Consider the following 26,912-nt stretch of genomic DNA (forward strand, 5'->3'; position numbering starts at 1 on the left):
CTGCCTGCGGGGGGCGGAGGGGGGTGGGAAGAGAGAGAGAGAGAGAGAGAGAGAGAGCGCGAGCGAGTGTGTGTGTGTGTGTGTGTGTGTGTTGGACAGTTAGGTTGGAGGGTGCAGAAAACACCCGAAGTATCTCGGAAGCTAGCACCCTCTGGGGCCCTGTGCTTTCTCAGTGCAGCTGGCCAGCTGTCAGGAGGTCAGCGTAAGGTAACCGGGTCACCCCCACCCCTGCCCCTTTCAGAGGTGCAAAAGGATGCTCCAAGCCCTCGCGTCTGCGGATAATATGGGTGCGCACACAGGGGGACCTTCTGAGTAACACCTCCCACCCAGGAGCGTCCCTCATCCCCCACCCCCACCCCGGACGCGTCCCCGCCCCGCCCTTGCCGACTCTACCTGCGGACGCTGGAGGCGCGGCGGCGACTGCTGGCGGTGCTGCCGGCGGCCGCTCTGGCTATGTAAGGCCGCCTGACCCCACCCTCTCCCACCTCGGGCGCCCCCCGCCCTCCAGCCACCGCCCGGCTAGGTCACCTCGCTGCGGCCCGCCACCGCCTCTCCGCGGGGCGGGGGCTGCGGGGCCCTCCCCACTCTCGCGGCCTGCTGAGACTTTCGGGCGTGGCCCTGGGCCGCCCCCGTCCCCCCGCCCCCCCCGCGGCCCCCCGGGTGCCGCGCCCCCCCCCCCCAGGGCCCCCTCCCCCCCAGCCCTTGCCAGCCCAAGTGCGTGTGGCCCCGCCCTTGTCTGTGCAGGGCCGGAGGGACCTCGCCCCAGTGTCGGCGTCCCCACGACCCACCTCTGGGACTCTCGTGGGGCGCCCGCCAGCAGGGGGGCGACTCCTTCTACCAATGGAGGCCAAGTCTGGGGAAAGTTTCTGGCGGTGTCAAGGGTCAGCCTTTTCTTGTAGGGACGTTCTCTAGCAAAGAGATAGAAACCCAGGCGATTCTATCTGCGGTTTCTGCTGACATCACAAACCACACATCACTCGGTGTCGTGTTGGGTAGTTTACACAAAGAGTCTCTATCATTACTGCAGCCGCCTGCACGTTCCCCTTTCAAAACCCCAACCGAGTGACATTTCAGCAGAACGGTTAAAGGAACTTAATTTTTAAATAAAAAGTTACTGCTGGAAACCAGTACATTACATACTAGCTCTGCCCCAAGTTCCAAGTATGGTCACGTCTGAATAATTCCAACCTTTTAGTGACGGGGATTATATAGGCCAGTCACTACTTTACACCCCCAAATCTCCACAACTTTTTCTATCTTTAGTCTTCAGTCTATTTACCTCGCTATATGGAGGAGTGGTGAAAATGAAATGCAACAAAAACAATTTGAATAGCTTTTAACAGCTGGTATAAAAGTTTATGGCAGACACAGCCTGCAATCATTGAAAATAAGATTTGAAAATTATCTGTAGACCTCACTCTTCAGTTTTGCCGTTTTGCTTGAGTTTGAATTACAGAAGGTTGGTGGTATGTATTATTTTTAGCAGAAATACTTTTCTAAGAATTATTAAACAGATTAAATGTATAATATGGTTATGATATCAGATCAGGGTAAAACTCCATTTACAGAAGAATGTGTTAACCACCTGATAGGAGACACGTCCTTTTGGTGTAGTACAATTGGTTGTGTCTTAGAATTTAAATACTAGAAAAAGGTAACTTAGAAAACATTACAGAATCTTTATAGTCCTACCTGCCATCTAATGAGAATACTGCCTTCTTAGCACCCTATTTCTTTCAATTGCTACTTATAAGATGTAATTTCAAGATTGCTCAAAGCTTATGGATATTTGTTCATAAGTATTTAATGAGGTCTCAAAAACTGCCTGGCATTGACCTTGGTGCAGGTGATGTAAGAGTGAACTAGATAGAGAGATGTAAGTCCTCCCTTCCAGGAGCTCACATTCTAATGGGGGAGAGATAGCTACTAAATAGACAAGTGCAGACATAATTAATGCACCTATGAAAAGTTGTATGTGGAAGTATGGAGTGCTAGGAGAGGACACCCTCCAAATGGTCTTTTAGATTGCTATTTTGTTTTGAACCCTAGAATTATTGCAATGCTGCAAAGATTTTTTTTTTTTGCTATCCTTTCTTTCATATCTCATATTCAGTTCATCAGGAAATCCTGATAGCTCCAGCTTCAAAATGTTTTCCAAGTCTAACCCCAACTACCCCTCTTCCAAACCAGCAGTGCCCATTTGGATTTCTGAAAAAGGCTCTGAACTTGTCTTACTGCTCTTAATCTTGCCCCTATGGTCTATTATCCATGTAGAATTTTGGATGACCCTTTAAAAGTGTGTGTATTAGCTCATGCCAATCCTCTGCTCAAAAAGCACCCCATGGCTTCCCATCACTCAGTCACTTTCCATGGTGACAGTTCAAACTTGACCTTAGCCACCAAGGCCTTACATGTCTGCCACCCCACCTCTCTTTACCTCTTTCTCCATCACTGTCCCCTCCCCAGTCCTGCCACCCTCACTGGCCTTTCTGCTGTTCTTTCATCCCTTAGGCTCCTGCATCTTGGTCGTTGAGCCTGAGACACTTTCTCTAAATATTTAGAGGCTTGCTCCTCCGTAACATCAGATATTTTCTCCCTTGTCCTCATGTCAGAGAGGTAATCCCTGACCACCTATTCTAATATAATATACATGTGCACACATGCATGTGCATGCACACACACACATACACATGCATACATTTATTGTTTGCTGTGTCTCCTCTAAAATGAGAACAACAATGGTTATAGTGTCATGCACATAGAAGACAAAACATAAATATTTGTTGAAAGAAAGCATATAAATTATGTAGTGGACTGAATGTCTCCCCAAAATTCCTATGTTGAAGCTCTAACCTCCAGCGTGACCATATTTGGAAATAAGGTCTTTATGGAAGTAATTAAGGTTAATGAGGTTATAATTGAAGGGCCCTGATCTGATAGGATTAGTGTCTTCATAAGAAGAGACACTGGAGAGCTCGCTCTAGTACTTAGGAAAGGCCATATGAACACACAGTGAGATGGCAATGGTCTGCAAACCAGGAAGAGAATTCTTACCAGGAACTAAGCCCACAGGCAACTTGATCTTGGACTCCCCAAATTCTAGAACTGTGAGAAACATATTTCTGTTGTTTAAGTCATCCCATCTATGGTATTTTGTTATGGCAGCGTCAGCAGACTAAGACAAATTATGAAGAATGTTAAAGAAAGAGTTTAGATACCATCTACACTCATACATTATATTATATATTATAGCTAATCATTTCAAGATTACTAATGCACAAAATGGTGTGATGGTGTAACTTTTAGCCAATGAACAAACTTTGGAGCACCTCCAAGGATCATTGAGGTTTGAAGATTAATCTTACCTGGACACAAGAATAGAGTTAAGTATTTAACACAAACAAATGCCTTTTATAACTTTGTTGTTGTTTGTTTCTGAGGGCATGAATGACTGAAGCTCGAAGGAATAAGAATGGTCTAGTCACTATCGTGAAAAGTGCTGTTTCAAGAGAGTACAGCCTCTAAACTCCATAAAAGTTTCCTACTGGTCAAGCTGAAGGACTCTTAAGCTGTGGTGTGCCTAGAACATAATCATGGCCCATTGATATTCAAGTAAAGTAGCAGATGCTTCAGGTAACAGCTCTCCTTATGTACTACAACTGCTTATACACTTTATCTCCAAAATAGGCTGTGGGGAGTAAACTTTGAACTTCTGTTTATGTTTTTTTTTTTTAATTTCATAAAACCTAAGCTCTTGCAAGTGTACAATATGCAGATTGATACTGGCCTCCCAGTTGCCCATAGGTCCCTTGGTCTCCTGTCCTCCCTCACAGAGGAATCTTGAAGAAATACTGGGAAATCCATAGTGTGGAGCAGCTAACATGTGATTCCTGCTCTTCTTTCAATTACATTGTGTTGCGTCTTACTGATTTTATGTTTGTTCATTTAAGGAATTAAGGATTCTATTATTCAGTATTAACTAAACCAGCAGTTACAAAATAGAAAAGTGGCTTCAAAGGATTTTTGTAAAGAAGATAATACTAATAATACAAGCATAAGCAAACAGGAAATTGGTAGAATTGAAGCTTCTCTGACTGCAGTAAGAATTCTTTGACATAATGGGAGGTTAACAAAGTTGATGATTTGCTTAATTCAGTCTACCAAGAAATCAGCTTCTCTCTTTCATTGAAATGATCAAGAAGGCCTATGAAATATGGATTTAAATCTAATTCTGTTAACAATGAGCCTTGCCTTAAGTATATATTATACTTTGAGTCATAGGCTAATGATAAAATGAAGCACCGTGACTAGCATAAAATAAATATCTAGTTCATCATTAAGTGATTTTTAACACTTTTATTTATGTATATATTTCATAATGTATATTGGCATATGCAATAAGTGATCTGGTTAATAAATTAATAAATGAATAAATATTGGGAATATATACTGAACATTTTAACCGATGGACTGTCTATCAAAAGTGTTTGCGAATACTGATTTACATAACCAGGGGTAAAATAATTCATTAGAACCCAAAACCCTGCTCCTGAAAGAAAAAAGTGAATAAAACCAACTAATTAATCAGAAAATACCTATTCAGGGTATATCCAGTACCTTTTTTTTTATATCTTTCTTCTGTTTTCTCTTTTGATCATTCCACAGTTTCAAGGGAAATAAGAGGAGAAGAAGCCCTGTTAATTTACTATGGTATTTGGCAGCAGAAATTAAACTTGCCAAATAAAAGTAACTTGGGGTCTACTTTGGAGTGTTGGCTTACCTTGTTATTCTAGTTTTGAATTACAATAGCTTATAATAGTATGACTTTATATTCACCTGTCTTCTTTAAATTAGTTGACTTTTCTCTTAGAATGGAATGTACCCACAGAGTCTGGGATTTGAAATAATATGAAAACCCAGTCAAACTCTTCTGACTGTTCACCCATAAGAAAGGTTTTCCCTGTTTTTTGCAAGCTCTTGAAAACTTCTCTTCTCCCTACTCTAAGACTTACCGTGTTTATCTGCAGGATAAATTTATAATTTTTCAGTTATTGAGCCACAACATTGTGTAACAATTGGTATCAGCATATTGTTACTAGAAGGACTTTCTGTTTAGTTCTGTTTTCTTAGATGAGTATCATTACACTATAACGTTTGGAGAGTCAGGGGAGGCTGGACTACAGTTCATTGTGTGAAAAAAGCAGCTGAGGCTTGGAATACCACAGGGCCTGCCTGCGGTCAAAGCTCTGAACCTTCTGACTTCTCATTCTGAGTACTTTTCGTTGTGATATGCTACCGCAGAATGCGCTGGGTGAGAATGTTGTTTTTCTTTCCAAGTATGAGTTAGAGAAAGTAGGACACGTTGGACGATTCCTCACTGTATCCATACACACATGTGTCTGGCAGCCCAGGGTGTTTTAGTTCCTCCAAAAACCCCTACCGCAAAGGGTGCCCACGAAGGTGAAGAGATCATTCTTTCCTAGAGATTTATTTTGCGATTAATAAAGGGTGACATGAGGCCTTAGAGATTATTTTATTTTTATATTATTTATTTTCTTTTTCTCCTTGGGGTCTCAGAATTTAACTCAGCACTAAACCACTGCCAGCTCCTGTTTTCCTAATTAGAACTTTAACCTTCACAAAATAATATTATTTTGGTAATATAGTCTTAATGAAAAATAGTAATAGAAATATCAGTAAGACACAGGAGGGCAGAATACTTTAAACTAGTTGGTGGGGATTATTGGTTACTACTTAGCAATAATATCTAATAGTTTGGTAGAAAATTTTTGAGAGTGATGGAAACCTAATTTCCTGAGGTACGTAAAATAGGACCAAATAAAATAGTGAAGAGTGTATTGTAAAGATAATCTAGTTGCCCAGATGGGCTTTCCTTAGTTACAGCTTTTATGGCTCTTGAAATGTGTGTGTTCTTTATTCTTTTATGAGAAAGTAAAGATTTTCTTTTTCCCAGGGGCAAGAAGTTACCCTGCAGTTTAGTTGTTAAAATACGCTGAATATTTTTTCTTTGTTACTTCTAGGGCACTTATATTTATTCTGGAACACACCTTAGTTCTTGTGTTTTCCCCCAACATTTGAATTTCTGGCTCTAGACTCCAGATTTTAATCTTGTTAGTTGTATTTCTCATGATATTCCTGATAAGCTAGTTAATATTAGATTTTATGGCATGGATTAAAGTAAGAAAATGCTATAATTTCATAATCTTATCTAACTTGGATATTTCCCCCCTCCCAAACTTTGAAAGTTGCAGTAGGGTGGAATATTTCTGAAAGGAATTTGGAAATTTATCTGTAGTCCTACAATTGTGACTTGTAAATTCTATAACCAAATTCCATGGATTGTGAACAAATTTTATTTAATTTTCTTATTAACAAAGTCTCGAATTTTTAAAGTTTATATTTTTACAGTACTATGCCTTTTGGGCTTTATTACAAAAGATAACATTGGATGGTAAAATATATCTCTGTAATGTCTGTCCAGATGGATTTTGTACAGGTGGCACCATATTTTCTCCTTCCATAAAAGAAGACAAGTCCTTGATTGGAGGATTCTGTATGTTTCTTTCTCAATATGCTGTGCTTAATAAAATTATTTGATGGTGGTAGTGTTATCCATCTTTCACCTATAACATGCTTTGTGGGGAGAAACAGTAGAGCCTGGAATTTTGAAACCATTACTTTACAATGCCAATACAAGAGAGGATATTTCACCTTGGGAGGACATCTCCAACCTGAAGAGATGACACTCCTAAGTATAACTAAATATTAGTAAATTAAAATCTGACCTTGAATTTCCCACGAACTCCATATTTCCTGGGATAGAACTGATTGCAGATGATGCAGAAAATCCATTTGCTTTTAGAGTTTTTGTGCTTTGGCCTTTTAGAGTACCTTATGCAGGCATGTCTTTCTAGTGTCTCCATATTCATTGTTAAAACTGATGCATTATCTGTGCTTTAAAAAATTATGTGGTAATCGTGGCACTTCCTCCTTCCGATGTGGCTCCTGTTGCATGTGGAATTCAGCTCTCTTAGCCTTGGCAGCGAGGCCCCGTAGGACCTGGCCATGCCTACCTTTTTCGTCTCTTCTACATATCTTCCCCTGGGTCACTAACACCTCAGTAACACCAGACACCCTTCTGTTTCTTGAAGACAGCACACTCATTCCTGACCCTGTACCTATGAATGGGATGTTCCTCAGTCTGGAATGTTTCTAGCCCAGATTTTCAAATGATTGGCTCCTTTTCAATATTCCTCTCCTCCTCTCATCTAATGTTGCCACCCACCCTTCTAGTCCTTCTTCATTACTTTATTTTTTTTTCTTCATAGCACTTATCGCTTCCAGAAATGATATTATCTATTTGCTTGCAACTTTATGATATGATCTCAATTAGAATGCGCAGAACCTGGAACGTACTAGGTGCTCAGTTATACACACACACACACACTTTAGAGAGTGTGTGTGAGCAGGGAAGAGGGGAGAGGGAGTGTGAACAAGGGAGAGGGGCAGAGAGAGAGAGAGAGAGAGAGAGAGAGAGAGAGAGAGAGAGAATCTCAAGCAGGCTCCATGCTCAATGTGGAGCCCAATGTGGGGCTCTATCTTACGACCCTGGGATCATGACCTGAGGTGAAATCAAGAGTCTGACACAACCAACTAAACCACCCAGGAATCCTGTCAGTAAATATTTATTTTTAATGAAAATATGGAAGCAGCAATAGTTTAAGCTAAAAGGGTAGGATTGAGATCTGTGATTAAATTCTGGCCTCTTGCTGAATAACCTTTCTCCAGTTCGTTGGTTGCTTTAATCATAATACGGTGATAAAAATACTGATCAGTGAAGACTGTTGTGGGGATTAGTTGAGGTGATGTATACAAGGTGCTTATCATATGCCTAACACATGACAATTGCTCACTAAATAGTAGCTATAATAGTTTTTCCTTCAGATGGGAAAAGAACAGGGTGGGCTAGATGCCAAGTACACTCTGAGCTCTAAAGTATGCCAGAGGTAAAAAGCCAGGAAGAAAATTCTTTGATTAAAATCAAAAGCACAAACCTACAAAGTTCAGAATTTGGGTAGAGCAGGTGGGAGCAAGAAGCAAGGAAGAAACAAAGGTAGAAGGCTTAAGACAATTGCCACCAAAGCGATGGATCAGAGTGCCCTGAGCCCATTTTTATTGGAAGGATTGTACATGGACAATCCTATTTGGCTTAAAACCCCAGGAACAAGTCTAGAAACAGATTGTCTTAGTAGCTGGACCCTATATTACTTTGTTGGTTAAAATTTGAAACTATTTTGGATATTTTATGTATCCTGTCTGAAATAATTGAAAGAAGCCCAGTTTGATTATTCTGTAAACTATCCTCTTATATTTATTATCTTTCTAATTTCATTCTGAAACTTGAAGGTCAGATAAACCTAACTTAATCACTTGATGGTAGTTGGTCCTAACAATATAGGCGCTAGCAAATAATGGGCAAACAAAGCCCTATTGAAAACAATTTAATCTTTGATTTTTTTTGTTTGTTTTTTAATGTTTATTTTTGAGAGAAAGAGAGAGAGAGAAAGAACAAGTGGGAGAGGGGCAGAGATACAGGGAGACACAGAATTTGAAGCAGGCTCCAGGCTCTGACCTGTCAGTACAGAGCCTGATGCAGGGCTCGAACCCACAAACCCTGAGATCATGACCTGAGCCGAAGTCAGATGCTTAACCAAGCCACCCAGATGCCCCAATCTTTGATGTTTAAAAAGAAAAAGAAAAAGAAAAAGAAAAAGAAAAAGAAAAAGAAAAAGAAAGAACAGCATAATTATCATGAGAAAGAAGTCAGAACTTTGTTAGAATTTCTTACACATATATGTGATTTTGCTTCATCAAACTGGATTAATTACATATGGATGGAGGGGTCAGGGCCAAACACAGTATCTCCAGTGTTCTGGCCTCTAAAGGTTTTGATTCAATCCTCTCTAGACATGTTTTAGAAAATAAGATTGGGGGTTTTAGACCTATCTCAGATCCCAGTTTCAAATTTTCAGCCTCAAACCCCAAATAACTTTTCCCTAAAACTGAACCAACCAAGGAAAACCAAAACCAGAATCACACAACCACAAACCCAAATCTTTTGTGGAAGGAGTGTGTGTGGTGGTGGTAGCTGGGAGGATGCTATGAGTTACAAATTTTTTTCCAGGTGCACAACATTATACTTTGGCATCTCTATGTACTCCAGAATTATCACCATTAAAGCCTATTTATCATCTATCACCATACAATTGGCCCCCTTCACCCATTTCACCCACCTCCCAATCTGATTCCACAAAGGTAGCCACCAGTCTGTTCTCTGTATCTACAAGTTTGTTTTTGTTTTCTTTTGTTTGTTTTGTTTTTTTAGATTCCACCATATGCATGACATCATGTGGCATCTATCTTTCTCCATGTGACTTATTTCACTTAGCATAACACCTTCAGAGTTCATCTGTGTTGTCACACATGGCAAGGTTTCATTGTCTCTTATGACCGAGTAGTATTCTATTGTGTATATACACCACATCTTCTTCGTCCATTCATCCGTCAATGGACATTTAGGTGGTTTACATTTTTATTTTTTATTTATTTATTTTTTAATATGAAATTTATTGTTAAATTGGTTTCCATACAACACCCAGTGCTCATCCCAACAGGTGCCCTCCTCAATGCCCATCACCCACTTTCCCCTCTCTCCTACCCCCCATCAACTCTCAGTTTATTCTCAATTTTTAAGAGTCTTTTATGGTTTGGCTTCCTCCCTCTCTAACTTTTCTTTTTTTCCTTTCCCTCCCCCATGGTCTTCTGTTGTTTCTCAGGATCCACATAAGAGTGAAAACACATAGTATCTGTCTTTCTCTGTGTGACTTATTTCACTTAGCATAACACTCTCCAGTTCCATCCACGTTGTTACAAAAGGCCATATTTCATTCTTTCTCACTGCTAAGTAGTATTCCATTGTGTATATAAACCACAATTTCTTTACCCATTCATCAGTTGATGGACATTTAGGCTCTTTCCATAATTTGGCTATTGTTGAAAGTGCTGCTGCCATAAACATTAGGGTACAAGTGCCCGTATGCATCAGCACTCCTGTATCCCTTGGGTAAATTCCTAGCAGTGCTATTCCTGGGTCATAGGGTAGATCTATTTTTAATTTTTTGAGGAACCTCCGCACTGCTTTCCAGAGTGGCTGCACCAGTTTGCATTCCCACCAACAGTGCAAGTGGGTTCCCGTTTCTCCACATCCTCTCCAGCATCTATAATCTCCTGATTTGTTCATTTTAGCCACTCTGACTGGCGTGAGGTGATATCTCAGTGTGGTTTTGATTTGTATTTACCTGATGAGGAGTGATGATGAGCATCTTTTCATGTGCCTGTTGGCCATCTGGATGTCTTCTTTAGAGAACTGTCTATTCATGTTTTCTGCCTATTTCTTCACTGGATTATTTGTTTTTCAGGTGTAGAGTTTGGTAGGTTGTTTACATTAAAAAAAAATTATTTACTTATTTTGAGAGAGAGCAAGTGCAAGTGGGGGAGAGGCAGAGAGAGAGGGAAAGGGAGAGAAAGAATCCCAGCTCAGTGTGGAGACCAACGCAGGGCTCTATCTCACAACCATGTTATCATGACCTGAGCTGAAATCAAGAGTTGGCTACTTAACCGACTCGGCCAGCCAGGCGCCCCAGTTGTTTATATTTCTTGGCCATTGTAAATAATGCTGCAGTTATAATAAAAGTACATTTTATTTTTTTGAATCAATATTCTGTATTCTTCAGATAAATACTCAGAAGTGGTGGCAAGCCTGGGTGGCTCAGTTGGTTAAGCATCCAACTCTTGATTTCAGCTCAGGTCATGATCTCATGGTTGTGAGATGGAGCCCCATGTTGAGGACAGAGCCTGCTTGGGATTTTCTCTCTCTTCCTCTTTGCCCTTCTCTCTCTCTCTCTCTCTCTCTCTCTCTCTCTCTCTCTCTCTCTCTCAAAATAAGTAAATAAAATTTAAAGAAGTACTCAGAAGTGGAATAGCTGGATCATATGGTAATTCTGTTCTTTATTTTAAGGCATGTTCATACTGTTTTCCATGGTGGTTGTACCAATTGACATTTCCATCAGCAGTGTATGAGGGTTCTATTTTCTTCACAACATTGCCAACACTTGTTATATCTTGCGTTTTTGATAATAGCTGTTCTAACTTGTATGAGGTGATATCTCATTGTGGTTCTGATTTGCATTTACCTAATAATTAGTGATGTTCAACATCTTTTAATGTACCTATTGACCATCTGTATGTCTTCTGTGTAAAAATATCTGTTCAGTTCCTCTGCCTATTTTTTAAATTGGGTTGTTTGCATTTTTGTTATTCAGTACATGGATTCTTTATATACTTTGGGTATGAATCCCTTGTTGGATATATGATTTTCAAGTATCTTCTCCCATTCAGTAGGTTTCCTTTTTGTTTTGATGATGGTTTCTTTTGCTGTGCAGAAGCTTTTTAGTTTGATGTAATCTTTTGCTTTTGTTTCCTTCGCTTTTGGAGTCACATCCACAAAAGTATTGTAAGACCGATATTGAGGAACTTACTGCCTATGTTTTCCTTTAGAAATATGTGGTTCAGGTCTTAACTTTTGTGTATGGTGTAAGATAGTTCTAGTTTCATTCTTTTGCATGTGGCTATCCAGTTTTCTCAGCACCATTTATTGAAGAGACTGGCCTTTCTCCATGTATGTTCATAGCTCCTTTATCATAAATCAGTTCTCCATATATGTGTGGGTTTAATTCTGGGCTTTCATTTCTGTTCACTCATCTGTGGATCTGTTTTTATGCCAATGCCATACTATTTTGATTACTGTAGCTTTGTAGTATAGTTCAAAATTGGGACCGTGATACCAGCTTTGATCTTTCTCAAGATTGTTCTATACAAATTTTTGAATGATTTGTTCTAATTCTGTAAAAAAAAATGCCATTTGAATTTTGATAGGAAATGCACTGAATCTTTGGATTACTTTGGGTAGTATGGATATTTTGATAACATTAATTCTTCCAGTCCATGAGCATGGAATATTTTTCCATTTATTTGTGTTTTCTTCACTTTCTTTCACTAGAATCTTATAGCTTTCATTGTATAGATTTTTCACTTCTTTGGTTAAAGTTATTCTTAGGTATTTTATTCTTTTTGGTGCAATTTTAAATGGGATCTTTCTAAAAATTGCTTTTCTGATAATTTGCTAATTCAGTATGGAAACACCACAAATTTCTGTATATTGATTTTGTATCCTGCTACTTTGCTGAATAGAGTTATTACTTATTTATTTTAATACATTTTTGGTGGAGTCTTTTGGGTTTCCTATATGCAGTATCGTGTCATCTGCAAATAGTGGGTTTTATTCCTTCCTGTCCAAATTGGATGACTTTTCTTGTTTACTTTTCTTTTTTCCTTTATCTAATTGCTGTGGTTAGGACTTCTAATATTGTGTTGAATTAAAGTGGCAAGACTGGGAATCCTGTCTTATTCCCAATCTTAGCAGAAAAGTTTTGATTTTTCACTGTTTAGTATGATGTTAGCTGTGGGTTTGTCATTTATGGCCTTTATTATGTTTATATGTTCCCTTTATACCTACTTTGTTGGGAATTTTTATCATGAATGGATGTTGAATTTTGTCAAATACCTTTTCTGCATCTATGGAGATCATCATATGTTTTTTATCCTTCATTTTGCTAATTACACTAACTTTCTTTTAATTTCCATTTGCATGGAATATCTTTCTCTATCCCTTCACTTTCGGTCTCTGTGTTCTTTCCATCTGGAGTTAATCTTTTGTAGGAGGTTATAGATGAGTTTTGGGGGTTTTGTTTGTTCGTTTTTATCCATTCGGCCACTTTTTGTCTTTTGATTAGAGAGGTTAATTTATTTACATTTTAAGTAATTATTGATATTTAATAAGTATCAATTATTGTTAATAAGTATTGTTAATAATAAATACTTAATGGCTTATTATTGTTTTGTTAATTGTTTTCTGGCTGTTTTTGTAGTTCCTCTCTGTTCCTTTTTCTCTCTTCCCTTGCAATTTGGTGACTTTCTTTAGTGTTAGGTTTAGATTCCTTTGTCATTTACTTTTGTGTATTTACGATAAGTTTTTGCTTTGTGGTTACTGTGAGGTTCACATATAACTTCCTATGTATATAATGGTCTGTTTTGAGTTGACAGCAATGTAAATTTGAACACATTCCTCATCTTTTATATTTTTCATGTAACATTTTACATCTTTTTATTTTATGCATCCATTAGCTAATTATTGTACATTTAGTTAATTTTACTATATTTGTCTTTTGACCTTTATGCTACCTTTTTAAGTGATTGGTTTACTACTTTTCTGTGTTTACCTTTTCCAGTGAGATTTTTACTTTTGTATATTTTCCTGTTATTAATTAGTGCCATTTATTTTTAGTTGAAGGAAGTCCTTTATGTTTCTTGTAAAGCTAGTTTAGTGGTGATAAACTCCTTTAGCTTTTGTTTATCTGGAAAACTCTAATCTTTCCTTCAATTCTGAATGCCACATAGAGAATTCTTTTTTTTTAAATTTTATTTATTTATCTATTTATTTTTAAATTTACATCCAAGTTATTTAGCATATAGTGCAATGATGATTTCAGGAGTAGATTCCAGTGATTCATCCCCTATGCATAACACCCAGTGCTCATCCCAAGTGTCTTCCTTAATACCCCTTACCCATTTAGCCCATCCCCCCCACAATCCCTCCAGCAACCCTCAGTTTGTTCTCTGTATTTAAGAGTCTCTTATGTGTTGTCGCCCTCTTTGTTTTTGTATTATTTTTGCTTCCCTTCCCTTCTGTTCATCTGTTTTCTACCTTAAAAGCCCTCATATGAGTGAAGTCATATTATATTTGTCTTTCTCTGACTAATTTCGCTTAGCATAATACCCTCTAGTTCCATCCAAGTTGTTGCAAATGGCAAGATTTCATTTTTTTTTTTTATTGCTGAGTAATACTCCACTGTATATATATACCACATCTTCTTTATCCATTCATCCATCGATGGACATTTGGGCTCTTTCCATACTTTGGCTATTGTTGATAGTGCTGCTGTAAACATTGGGGTGCATGTGTCCCTTCAAAACAGCACACTTGTATCCCTTGGATAAATACCTAATGTAATTGCTGGGTTGTAGGGTAGTTCTATTTTTAATTTTTTGAGAAACCTCCATACTGTTTTCCAGAGTGGCTGTACCAGTTGCATTCCCACCAGCAGTGCAAAAGAGATCCTCTTTCTCCACATCCTCACCAACATCTATTGTTGGCTGAGTTGTTAATTTCAGCCATTCTGACTGGTGTGAGGTGGTATCTCATTGTGGTTTTAATTTGTATTTCCTTGATGATGAGTGATGTTAAGCATTTTTTCATGTGTCGGTTGGCCATCTGGATGTCTTCTTTGGAGAAGTGTCTATTCATGTCTTTTGCCCATTTCCTCATAAATTATTGTTTTTTGGGTGTTGAGTTTGTTAAGTTCTTTATAGATTTTGGATATCAACCCTTTATCTAACATGTCATTTGCAAATATCTTCTCCCATTCCATTGGTTGCCTTTTAGTTTTGCTGATTGTTTCCTTCACTGTGCAGAAGCTTTCTATTTTGATGGGGTACCAAGAGTTCATTTTTGCTTTTGTTTCCCTTGCCTCCAGAGACATGTCAAGTAAGAAGTTGCTGCAGCTGAGGTCAAAGAGGTTGTTGCCTATTTTTTCCTGTAGGATTTTGATGGCTTCCTGTCTGTTTAGGTCTTTCATCCATTTTGAGTTTATTTTTGTGTATGGTGTAAGAAAGTGGTCCAGGTTCATTTTTCTGCAGTCACATAGGGAATTCTTGGTTGGACTTTTCTTCCCTTCAGCACTTTGAATATGTCAGGCCACTGTCTTCTAGCCTGCAAAGGCTCTGCTGAAAAGTCTGCTGATCATTTTATCAGTTTTTCTTGCATGTAATAAATTGTTTTTTTCTTGCTGCTTTTAAGATTCTCTCTTTATCTATAATTTTTACCATTTTAATTATAATGTGTCTTGTTGTAGATCTCTGTGGGCTCATCTTTTTTGTAACTCTCTGGGTTTCTTAGACCTAGGTGTGTTTTTTCTTCAGATTAGTGAAGATTTTAGCCGTTGTGTCTTCAAATAAATTTTCTGGCCCTTTCTCCCTATCCCTATCGAGGGCCCCTAAATGCAAACGTTATTCTGTTTGATGTTTTTCCAAAGGTCTCTTAAGGGAGCCCCTTGAAATTTTTTTTTCTTTTTGCTGTTCTGTCTGGGTGAGTTCTGTTGTGCTGTCTTCCAGCTCACTAATATGCTTTTCAGTTTCATCCAGTCTGCTGTGAAAACCTCTAGTATGTTTTTCAGTTCAGTTATTGTACTCTTCAGCTTCTAACTTCAGTTTGGAACTTTTTAATATTTTCTGTCTTTGTCGAGGCTCTCACTGTGTACATCCATTTGCCTGAGTTTGACGAACATCTTTATGACCATTATTTGAATTATGATTGTTTATCTCCATTTCATTAATGTCTTTTTTTTTTTTTATGTCTTGTTCTTGTGTTTGGAACATGTTCCTCTGTTTCCTCATTTTGCCTGATTCTGTGTTTGTTTCTATGTATTAGAAATGAGCCACTTCTGTGAGTCTTTTTTTTCTTAACTTTTAATGTTTATTTATTTGAGAGAGAGATATAGAGTGTGAACAGGGGAGGGGCAGAGAGAGGGAGACACAGAATCTGAAGCAGGCTTCAGGCTCTGAGTGGGCAGCACAGAGCCTGATGCAGGACTCGAACTCACGGATCGTGAGATCATGACCTGAGCCGAAGTCGGACGGTTAACCGACTGAGCCACCCACGCGCACGCCACTTCTGTGAGTCTTAGAGGAGTAGCCTTGTGTAGGAGATACTGCATGGAGCCCAGGAGTGCAATCCCTTCTGATCATCAGAGCTGGGCACTCAGATGTTGTCTTCTGTGTCCACTGTGCCCAATGGTCTGCTGTGGAGCAGCAGGAGGGCTAGGTGGGGCTGTCGCCTGGGGCTGCAGTGTGGGGCTTGGGAGGGCCTAGCTGAGATGTACAACTGTGATGGGGTGCAGGGGAGGTCTGGTCTGTTACCAGATCCAGCTGTGATGTGTGATGGCTCTGCAGGGGTGAGCCCACTTGCTCTGGCAGGGTACAGATAGTTCCAAAATTGTTTCTGCCAGTTAGGTTACATTAGGCTATTCTGTGGTAACAAACGACCCCAAGCTCTCAATGTCTTAACACAATAAAAGTTTATTTCTTGCTCAAACAAGGACCCACTGGGTTTGTCTGACTCTTTGTGGCAGTTATCCTGTCTGAGGTGCATTGGCAATCCAAGCTCTTTTGATCTTGCGCCTCTGTAATCTCAATTCAAGACCTCCTTGATTATTGCGGTGTAGTAAGGAAAACCGTATGGGCCTTTGCTTTCTTCTAGCACTGAGAAGATACTCATTGTCTCTTTCACACTTCATTGGCCAGAACTACCCACATGGTCATACCGACCTGCAAGTGTGCCTGGAAGTGAGTGCACCTGTGTGAGTGAGGCATCTGATCTTAGTGTGGACTAGCTGTGTGTATTAGTGCCTGAAATTGAATTTTTTTTTTTAAACAGGGATTTAGCTCAGAGCTCAATATTATTCAAAAGAGGGCCTTGGAACTTGTGTCAATTTATATTGTAAAAATTGGATTACTGGCCCCTGGAGAATTGGTGGAATACTCAAGGATTGAATGAAAAAAATATTTTTAATGCAGATGTGACTAGCCGACTCTACTTTCCTAATGTCACCTTACTTATATTCTTTAACTTCCTGTAGAAAATTGGTTTTGTGTTTGCGATTTTGCCTAACCTTCCCACTTTTACAGGGACTCTGAAAAGGTTGAAGCTAGTCCACATCCTGCTATGGTAGACTGGCAAAGCTTACATGAACTTAGAATGATGTGTCATGAAAAACCCCAGAAAATTAGTTTGAGCCATATGAGATTACTGATATTTAACTTTTTTTTTTAATTTACAAGAGGAGTTTTATGTGTTTCATTCTTATAGTTAATCTTAGGTATAAAGCAACGACTAAGATATTGTCATTTCCCCCTTTTTAAACCTGTGTGCCATGGTGTAACCCTAATTTCAATCTTGTAATAAGATGTTTGAGGTCATTTCAAGTAAGGAATTTTGTACGAGTTTTGAATTGTAAGCATCATTGTTTTACACAGCCTCTTCAGCCGTGACCAAGCGGTTGACAGCATGACAAGTGGTTGATTTCAGTGAATTATTTAACAAGTTAATTATCCACAGTTTCCTCAGAGCATGTGGTTCTTCGTTAGGTCAAGTTCTCATTGCCCATCTCCTAACTGCATGGCTTGTGGTGAAGAAAGATACTTGCATTTCCTTCTTTAGTCCAGCCCAAGCTTCGTTGTTTTACACTAACACACCAGAGAAGTAGAAACGGCCGTCTAATTGCTTTCTGTTATTTATTTATTTTTTTTGCGTTGTTGCAGCATCCGTGACAAATGACATCTTACTTTTACCTGTTGTTTACCTCTTTTCTAACTGTGAGGCTAACTTGCCATTTATTGAATATGTGCTTTGTTTCCAAGAGTCTGCTAAATGCTTGCTTATATTACCTGACCTTCACAGCAGTGTTATTAGGGAATTAGCATAATTATGTCTAGTTTCTGGATGAGGAAAACTGAGGTTTAATCAAGTCGAATGACTTAGTCAAGGCGGTGTATCTGGTCAGTGGCAAAACCAGGATTGGAGTCTGGCTCTAACGGACCCTAAGCTCATACCAGTCACTGTGTGATCCTTGCTCCCCATTTTCAGTTTCTTTTTAAAAGCAATATGCCTCTTAAAAGTGTACTCATGTAATCACCCTTTTTGCTAAGTATCATTTCTATTTTAATTGAAAGGACATTTTAGTAGATGGTTTTGCAGATAAAAATGTAGTATTCCCATAGGCCTCAGAAGATCTGAGTATAAGGAATTCTAGATGAAAAATTGAGTTCTTGGTTCTGATATGTCCACCTGGACTTTTGTGTAATAAAAAAATAGGCTAAGAAATACTAATTCTTTCTTTAAATATTGTGAAACAGGTGTCTGTTTTATTTTCATAATTAAAAACAGACAAAATAAACCTGAGAGTCCAAAAGATCGCTCTTTGAGGGCGCTTTCCATGGAGTATGCTTTATAAGGTCTTGAATATGACAACCCTCAGTAAGCTTTTGATTTGTAAATACAGCAGCAGTTTTGAAATGGATCACAATGTGTTGTTTTGTTCTAAAGGCTATCTGGGTGAATTCTCATATTCTCAAAGTACTTATTGGCTTCCCAGTATAAATATTTAAACTTTTTAGATTTTATAGTTTTGAAAGCTCTTAAGTTTCATATTGTTTTGGCTTTAGGTTATAAAGCCAGGAAACATTTCTGATTTGTATGCTGTCTTCATTAAGATAATGTGTTAGGCATATTTTCTAAAATGCTTTTAAACTTTCAGAGGGAATGTGGTTTCATATCTATTTTATGCACATGATCCTTATGAATGTGATACTAATTGGACTACAGCAAATGGAAAATAATAAAGGGAACGATGAATATCAGATTTTACATATTTGCTTTTTTACAAAAATCAATTCATAAATGGATGGGATGGAATGTGGTGCTATCAAAACCTTTGTGGTTAAATTTACTTTTAATCATTTTTGCCTTATTATCTTTTGGCAGCTGGAAAATCTTTAATCTTTGTGGAAAGAAATTGAACTTTAAACCTTACACACTGAAAAGAAAAAAAAACTGCTAAGGTACACAGTTAATAAGTTTACTAATTGTAAAATTAATCAGTCAACAGCACATTCACAGAAAACTATGCTGATAATTATATAATACTTGCATTGTTCTCCTACTTTGATTTATTATATTTGCTAATTTTGCAGTAATAATATTCATTATATTTTTGATAGCCTGTAATTCCTATTGCAAACATTTCAACTTGCACTCTGTATATACTTCTGGTTTTAAGACAGAATTTAAAAGTGACATGCAAACTTAAAGTTAAAGAAATAATTACACAAATAGATGAGCAGGTTCATCTGCTATCCCAAACAGTAATCTGAAGTGAAATTGGGTTCCAGTTCTATCTCCATCACTTATTAGCTCTTAACATTTGAGTGGTTATTTAACCTGTATAAGCCTTAGTTTTCTTATCTGTAAAATGGGGCTAATATAAGCTTCTACCTCATAGGATCCTGGAACATTAATGAAATTATCTGTGTTAACACACGTAGTGTCAGCACATGGCAGGTGCTCCATAAGCCTCAGCTATTATTTTTATTAACATGACAGTAATTTTTTGGGAGTAAGAGATTATCTGGTTCCTTTGAAGTTAATATAGACATAAATATGCCCATGTGGATTATGTGGGACCTGATAAAACAAAGAGTAAATACATTAAAAGTGTTTCTAACAGTTATGGTTTATTGATAACATTTATAACAGTAATGTACTGCTTATAATAATGAAGATCCCCATGAACAAATCATATTTGTAATAATGAGTATAATTATAATGGATTAATAGCATAATTAGGATTGTGATGACTATTAAAAAACTGAGTTAGAAAATATTAACTTTATGTATGTGTTCATATACATTGTTTACGCCAGAATGACATTGTGAATCTGAAAGTGATGAGATAGCAATCAGCGAACTTATGTTGCCTGAAAAGGAGAACTGCTTGCCTGGAAATCCTCCTTTGACCAGAGAAATGGGCATCCGTCTGAGAACAGAACATCTTACTAAAGTAAACATCCTGTAATCCACATGATAATAAGTCAAAAGAGGGTAGGACATCCCACCAAGAGTCAATATGCTGTTGCTATTCTGTATCATTCTGGAGTGTGGACTCTTAACATTTGACAAAGAATCTATTGAAGCAACGTGGAGATGATTTGCATGCAAGGTCAGGGGAATACTTTTGCAATGCCACTGGATTTCATATAAACTGAAACCATGCAAATACCTCTCTACCATGACTTTTTTTTTTTTTTTGAATTGCAGCTCAATAAAGGGTTCTTCATGCTTCCTCTCCTGTGAGATCTTCCTAGATTACATTAGACCTAATTATATTATGTTAATTACGAGCTGACCACATATGAAGCAAAATAAAGTCACTAAGAATGAATGATTTTTATAGGGGGTGAAATTTTGAGATTAATGAAAGGTAAAAGGACAAAAAAGTCACAATTTTATCATCCCAGATAATTCACTCCAAACCTCTGCCCCCACCCCCAAAAAGATTTATACTTTGATACAAAATGTATCATTTATTTTATTTGGCTACTATTCTACTGAAACTCATTTTAAAATTCATTTAACTAGCTAAATTGATGAAAGTCTTATACGTAAGTGCAATGAATAGGTACAGAATGGGACGAATGAGACACATCTCTTGCTCTCAACAAGCTTATCATCAAGAAGGGAAGTTAACAGGCTAAGATTAGGCAAGAAAAGATCATGTATAAGAGATGTACTATGAGCATTATGCTGTAAAAAAGTAAACTTACATATAAGTGTCTGATGAGGTTCAGGACAATGATCTTTAGGCTATTTACAGAGGCAATGTAAACTTATACTTAAGTTCTCCTTACTGCTATGCTGTGGCAATCATCCATCCATCCATCCATCCATCCATCCGTATATCAAACATTCATAGAATGTCAAGTCTGCCAGGCACTAAGCCTATAAAAATGAATTAACCTTTTATGGAGTTCACAGCATAGTAGGGGAGACGTCACATTTTATTGCAGTTTATTTACTTTTCTCAATGGTAGGACTGAAATATGTATCAGGTGCATGGAAGTAAACAGGATGGAAGCTTAGGGTGTAAACATAATAATTATTGTTAAGGGTGGCTTAAAAACGATCAGTTTGGAAATGCAGGGTTTTAGATCTTAGGGTCATAAAAATGACCTCCTACATTTTACACACGGAGAAAGGTTCAGGGAAGATAAATGATTTGTTCAAGGCCACATGGCTTATTGGCAACCAGACTGAGAATTGGATCCACCCCTGGTTCTTTCAGCTCCACTCTGCTCCTGTTTCCATCAAGTCCATTGCCTCAAGAGGGTTAATAGTTAATATAAATGTTTATGTAGTGCTTGAGCCAAAGAAACGTGCCCAGATTGTTGCTTAAAAGGGAAATAAATTGTTATATGAGCAACTTAATTGCAGGTACCAGATTATAAGTAGATTTACTCTGCAAAGACCAACAAAGGAATTAACACGGCTTTATGAAGAGATCACCTTACAAATTAGGGAGTCATCAGTATTCTGCACGACTCTGATGTGTGAAAGCAGAGAGACATTTTATAAAACATTAAACCATGTAAAAACTGGGGGCAGATTCATAAAAGCTAAAAGAAAAATAACCATTCCAAGTAAAGGTAGAGGCTGAAGTAGACTTTTAATAAATTAAGTATCCTCCTTGGCTGTTTCTTTTTTTCTCTTTTTTTGCCAGACAAGAATTTGTAGGCCTATGTTCAATGGCTACTCCTGAAATAATTTGGATTCTAGGGTAGTCTACTGTAATACAACATTTTAGAAGGATGACATCTGCTCAGCTATTGACTAGCTGTTGACTTGGGACAAGTTACTTAATCATTCTGAGCCTCAGTTTCTTCAATGATACTAGGAAATATGGAATATGAAACCACTTAGGATTCCTTTCAGCTTTAAACCTTATGCCTTTGCAATAGGTAATACTTGCTTGTTCAGAAACTATAACCACAAATGGTTAGCTGAGCTTTGTGTCCTACCTAATATGCACTGGTAAATAAGGTTGCTGATAACTAGGAATAGAAAGAAAAATTGTAGCTCACTCATTTTAATGAGAATGCTGAAAGCATATGCAATGGCTTATTATTAAACTATTCCACTAGTGGAGAAATTGGAAATATCACAATAAAAATTTTCAATTTTCCATTCCAGTAACTTTATTGAATTGCCAAGGCATATAACAACAGCCAAAGTTGATACATTAAATGTAGATGTTTAAGAACAAAGTTAATATGTGGTATTATTGTCTCTCATTTTAGTCCCTTTCTGCCAACCCTCTCCAAAGTTAAATAAATCTTCTTCCTTACGTATTGCCAAAAAGTGTCTTGCTATTTCTGATAGTCTGAATATTTTTTTCACCTAATTTTTTTATTCTTTTGTAAAGGTAGTAAATCACGATATATTTCTATTTCTTCACTGCCAAATCTAATACAATGTTAATATTTCTGTAGTTTCCACTGAGTCTGTCTTCTGGCTTCTATTTTCAGTTTATGATCTTTGTTTCTATATTTGGTAAAAGTCTGCTTATGTTTTTCAAATATGATGTAAGGCAATCTTTTAACAAAATGTTTCTGAGTGAAAGCAATCTGAATTATTGTAATTTTAGATATATGCTTCCCAAGAAAGCAATATAATGCTTTTTTTAAAGGACAGAGTTGCTGTTTGGTTTCAAATATTGTTACATTTTATGTATTTATTCTATAGTTAATAATATTCTCAGCCTTTTCTTTGATGCAAATGTTACTGTAGAAGCTGTCTACTTTTTGACCCAGATTCTCTCTTTGTGTTTCCTTGCCAGGACAGATGAAATTTCTTCTGGGCTCTCTGTTTTCTGCATCAGCTGTGGACCTTCATCCTGGCCACTAGGGGACTTTGGTTTTGATCATATTACAAAGATCTGGCAATTAATTAGCATGAACAGAGTTGTTAAGCAGTTGCATAAAGAGCTCGCAGTGTTATAATCCATGTTCTTTTATCTCAAAAAATTTCTGAGTAGATGTGTGATCCACAAGGATACATGATCTGTTAACTCTGAGAATGATCACTGATGACCTGGAGATTTGTTAGTATTTGGGGAAGTGTCAGCTATATTGGCAACATTCTTCAAAGAAGCCGTGGTCTCTAGTGGGCCTCAGTGGTAGCCAGACTAGAGATGGTTTTGCTACTATTCAATTCCATCTGTGGGGGTGGGGTATGATTAACATGATCCTTGATTAACAAGAGGAAAGCTTCTCACCAGTAGAGTGGAAGAAACCCCCTTGGGAAGTAGAAGACATAATCAGATTGCCTGGAAATCAGGCTTTACATGAACAGTTTATGGATGGTTTATACAGAAAATAAAATATTAAATTATCTCTCTTTGGGTAGAGAATGCAAGGGAATCACATAGCACCTCCACATTTACTTCTCCCATTTTAGGACAAATATTTAGAAGAAGAAGAAGAAGAGGACCCAGCATATGATGTTGCAGAACCAGTTTGGAGACATAGCCCAAACATTTAATAAGATCAGCCAGGCTTTACCTTAGGAGCCAGGATGGGGAGGGACCAGGACTACCTCCAAAGGCTCATTTGCTTCAGCCTGTGCTGTGGAGGTCTGCCTCCCACAAGCTGACTGTATTGCCTGATTTCTAATTAGCTTTCCAACCACAGTCACAGCATGAATCTTGGATCAAGGGTCTCATCTCCCAGTAATCTACTGTTATTTTACTCACAACCTCTGCCTGAAGAACATATACCTTTCCTGACCAATAGTTATGCCCATCCTGAGTCTGACAGGCATGGTTTCCCTACATGTAAGAAATGTTTATTGATCACCTAATAGATGAAATGCAAATGTGAGCAGGAAACAGCCCCTATATTTGAGATGCTTCTAGTCTGTGGGGTGGGGGTGGGGGCAAAGGTAAACAGGTAATTATAATAGGATGTACAATAGTGGGGTAAACACTGTCATAAGAACCCATTGGAGGAGCACTCGTTTTAATATTAGGCTCTACTAAATAGTTCAAAGCAGAACAACTTGCTTTATTTCTGGTTTTCAAAATGGCGGCCATCATGACTACTATATTTGGTTGACTAAGTTCATTGGATTCCAGTACCCCATAGATGGCTTCTCCCATGACTCCTAGACCAGGGAATAATGGTGTATGCATTAGTTGCACACTGTGGAGGCGTCACCGCTCACAGAGTGGCTCCAGCTCCACTTACCTTTCTCTTTGCTATAGGTGACTGCAGCACAGATTAAAACTCCTTGGTAACAGCTAGCTGTTCTTTTTGGAGAATCTGCAAAAGTAAATCTTCCATATCATGCAGATATGGAAGCAGGTGGAAACCCTAAAAGGCAGCCCCTACAGAGGGGGCTCCTTAGACTTCTGCTGTTGAGAGTCCCCACATCTCAGCCCTGTTCTGCCCTTCCCAATCCTTGTTCCTCATCTTTAATTCTGCAAGACACTCTGGTATTCTTATAGTAATTTTTTATGCTTGAATTATCCATGTTTTGTGCTTGTAGACCAAGAATGCTTATGATGTGCTTGAATATTCTTTAGCTCTATTTGTGTAATTTCAAAAAATATATCACTTGTGTTCAGACAATGCACACCAATTTTGCTGCTGTTAGCTGTAAGTGCTGAGGAATGTTTCTGACTTCCTACAACTCCATCTCTTTAGACAGAAAAGCAGAATTGATATCTCCTGGTTGCTAGGTTCAAAGGTCAGCTGAAGGCAGAAGTGGAATCAAGACATCTTCTAGAGCTTTCTCTGCTGCTTACTTTATTCAAGGCTAAAGGATTTGGGGGAGAAGAGGACCTAGTCCTTGTATTTCACTTTGCTAGTGTTTCTTGGCAAGCCAGGACTCTTGCTCTTAACTTCTGAAACCGATCTAGCTCTTATGTTTGCCTTAGATGGGCCAGGAGTCCCACCCACACTAACTCCCTATAGAGCACCTCAGGTCTCTGCCTCTTTACTGGGAAACCTTCTTCTCTTCTCTGAGCTTTCTTATATCTGCCCTGTATGTGTGTACGTGGATTATTCTAATGAAATGATGACTGTGTTGATTGTGATATGGCTCCTCTCCAAGATGATACCTCTGAAATCACCCTTCTCACTGTCTTGCACTACAGCCTATGGGCAAGTGGCATTGTCCTCTAACTTTAGTCCAGCTCTTTGGACTCCCACCTGTTTAAGTATCTTAATGTTTTTATATAAACCACTAAAGTGGAAGCCATCTGAGTATCCAAATCTTCTTCATCTGGCAAGTCTTATGTTCTCTTCCACCAAGAAAACCTACTGAAAATACACTAGTGATTATACTATGCAATTCTGAAATTCATAGCATTTAAAAATACATCAATGGCTTTTTAAAAAAACAAATCTGAATCCCTTTCTTGATATGAAATTCTATGTGAATTTCCACTATAAAAAGTTAAAAAAAAAAACCCAGAAAACAAAAAACAAACACAAGAGTTACTCTGGCGGAGGTAGAATCTAGGTTGTGGATGGGGTGGAAGGGGGCTTGGCTGAAGTCCTACTCATTAGGAGCTTCTCTTCTCTTCTGCTGCTGCCTTGGGAGCTCCCCCCACCTGAATACTTGGGATTACCTGGAGCACTGTTTCTAAACCACTGACCTTAATATCATTCATTTGGCATTTATTCAGTTACTGTCTTTAGACAATTCTTACACTTCAGCCATATTATTACAATTTGCATGGTCTTTTAATTTTCCAAATATTTGTTTTGACTTCTCCACTAGATCATAATCTCTTTGAGAGTATGAAAAGTATCTTATGTCACAGGGGAGTCAAATCAAAATCCACATAGACAAAATCAGTGCTCAGCTCAAGGACACCCTGTCAATAATTACTGATCAATTGCTAATTCTGTCTGATCTCTAACACTCAAGAGAGCAAACTAGTAGGAACCTAGACATGAATAGGTAGCAGATCTAAGTAGCACAGCCAGGTGGTAAGTTGGGTTTTTCTTCTGTAAGATTAAGATATTGACCCCTTACTGCTGACATTCTTCTAAAGAATGCTATCAGGCACAGTGAGTCAGAAGTGTGTACTTCTTATTGATGACAGTGTTTGCTTGTTACTGGACTGATATGCTCATCAAAGACTGAGAGCACAGCTCCACCTGTTATTCCAGGTGTGACATTCATGTCAGCAAAGTTTCCAATCACAAGCAGAAGTGAAAGCAAATGCAATTTCTGCTCAGTACACAAGAAACCAGAAAAGATATAGGAAACCCAACCCCCTTATCAAAGCTGGCAGTGTGACTAATTACATGGAGAATGAATGGGCAATATTATGTGCAACACTTCAACAGTCAGTTTGGGGTGAAATTTTTCATTCTGTTCATTGGTGTTACCACTGATTAATAGCCAGCATGACTCAAAAAATGTGTTTGTATCCACAGTAGTTGGCTGACTCACATGATTGAGTGTTATTTATCCAACATACACTATCTGATGATAGTTGTATTTTTCAATATGCTTTATAATCAGAAACTACTTGTTTCTCTCAATGTGCACTGAATGCTTTATAAAGGAAGAATAAGCTTATATAATATCTACTATAGAAACGGAGTTTTAAAATTAATATCTGTGTTAAAGCTCTGAATGATTATTTAAATAAAGTTAAAACTAACTTGAGCAAGGCTCTTGAAAATATTTAACAGAGAATGATTATACAGTCACCTCCTATTGCTTCAAAATATCTTCGCATTTCCAAAGTCTACATGATACAAAAGACTGGCATTATTACAGAGGAACTGCCCTTGCCTGGCCTTTTGTTTAAAGCAGGCTTATTGAATCCAATTTTTATTATTAATAATATAAGGTATGCATAAGTTCTATTCTGAAGAATACCTCCATGCATTTGATCTTATTCCTCTTAATGAATTCCCTATGCAGGAGAAATGGACAGAGATGGCCATGATCCTTTTAGAGCTAGAGCAACAGAAGAACAAAGAAGTAAAGGATTTGCCATAGTCACAAATGGATTGGGTTGACA

The 26,912-nt window shown here is 38.1% G+C and overlaps 1 protein-coding gene and 1 long non-coding RNA gene across 7 annotated transcripts in view; one reads left to right on the top strand and one right to left on the bottom strand.

Annotated features, from left to right (window-relative positions):
• Nucleotides 1–904, bottom strand: part of RHOBTB1 (Rho related BTB domain containing 1) — a 125,522-nt gene extending 124,618 nt beyond the window's left edge. For 4 of the 5 annotated variants that reach the window (XM_040485121.1, XM_040485114.1, XM_040485119.1 and 1 more), the window contains exon 1: nt 394–501. The gene's annotated coding sequence lies outside the window, so the exon portion shown is untranslated. Of the gene's footprint in view, nt 1–393; nt 502–788 lie in introns of those variants that run through there. The other variant, XM_040485117.1, reaches the window with a different exon arrangement.
• LOC121036670 (uncharacterized) lies at nt 56–26,551 on the top strand. Of its 2 annotated transcripts, XR_005793430.1 has the most exons (4): nt 56–207; nt 3,441–3,633; nt 18,797–18,873; nt 22,704–26,551. It is a non-coding gene; the product is annotated as an uncharacterized LOC121036670 (long non-coding RNA). The 2 variants fall into 2 exon arrangements; XR_005793429.1 differs by lacking the exon at nt 56–207 and having other exon boundaries at nt 964–3,633.
• Nucleotides 26,552–26,912: the final 361 nt, after the last annotated feature.

The sequence above is a fragment of the Herpailurus yagouaroundi genome, unplaced genomic scaffold (assembly GCF_014898765.1).
Source record: "Herpailurus yagouaroundi ecotype Mexico unplaced genomic scaffold, PumYag 163, whole genome shotgun sequence".
Lineage (NCBI taxonomy): Eukaryota > Metazoa > Chordata > Mammalia > Carnivora > Felidae > Herpailurus > Herpailurus yagouaroundi.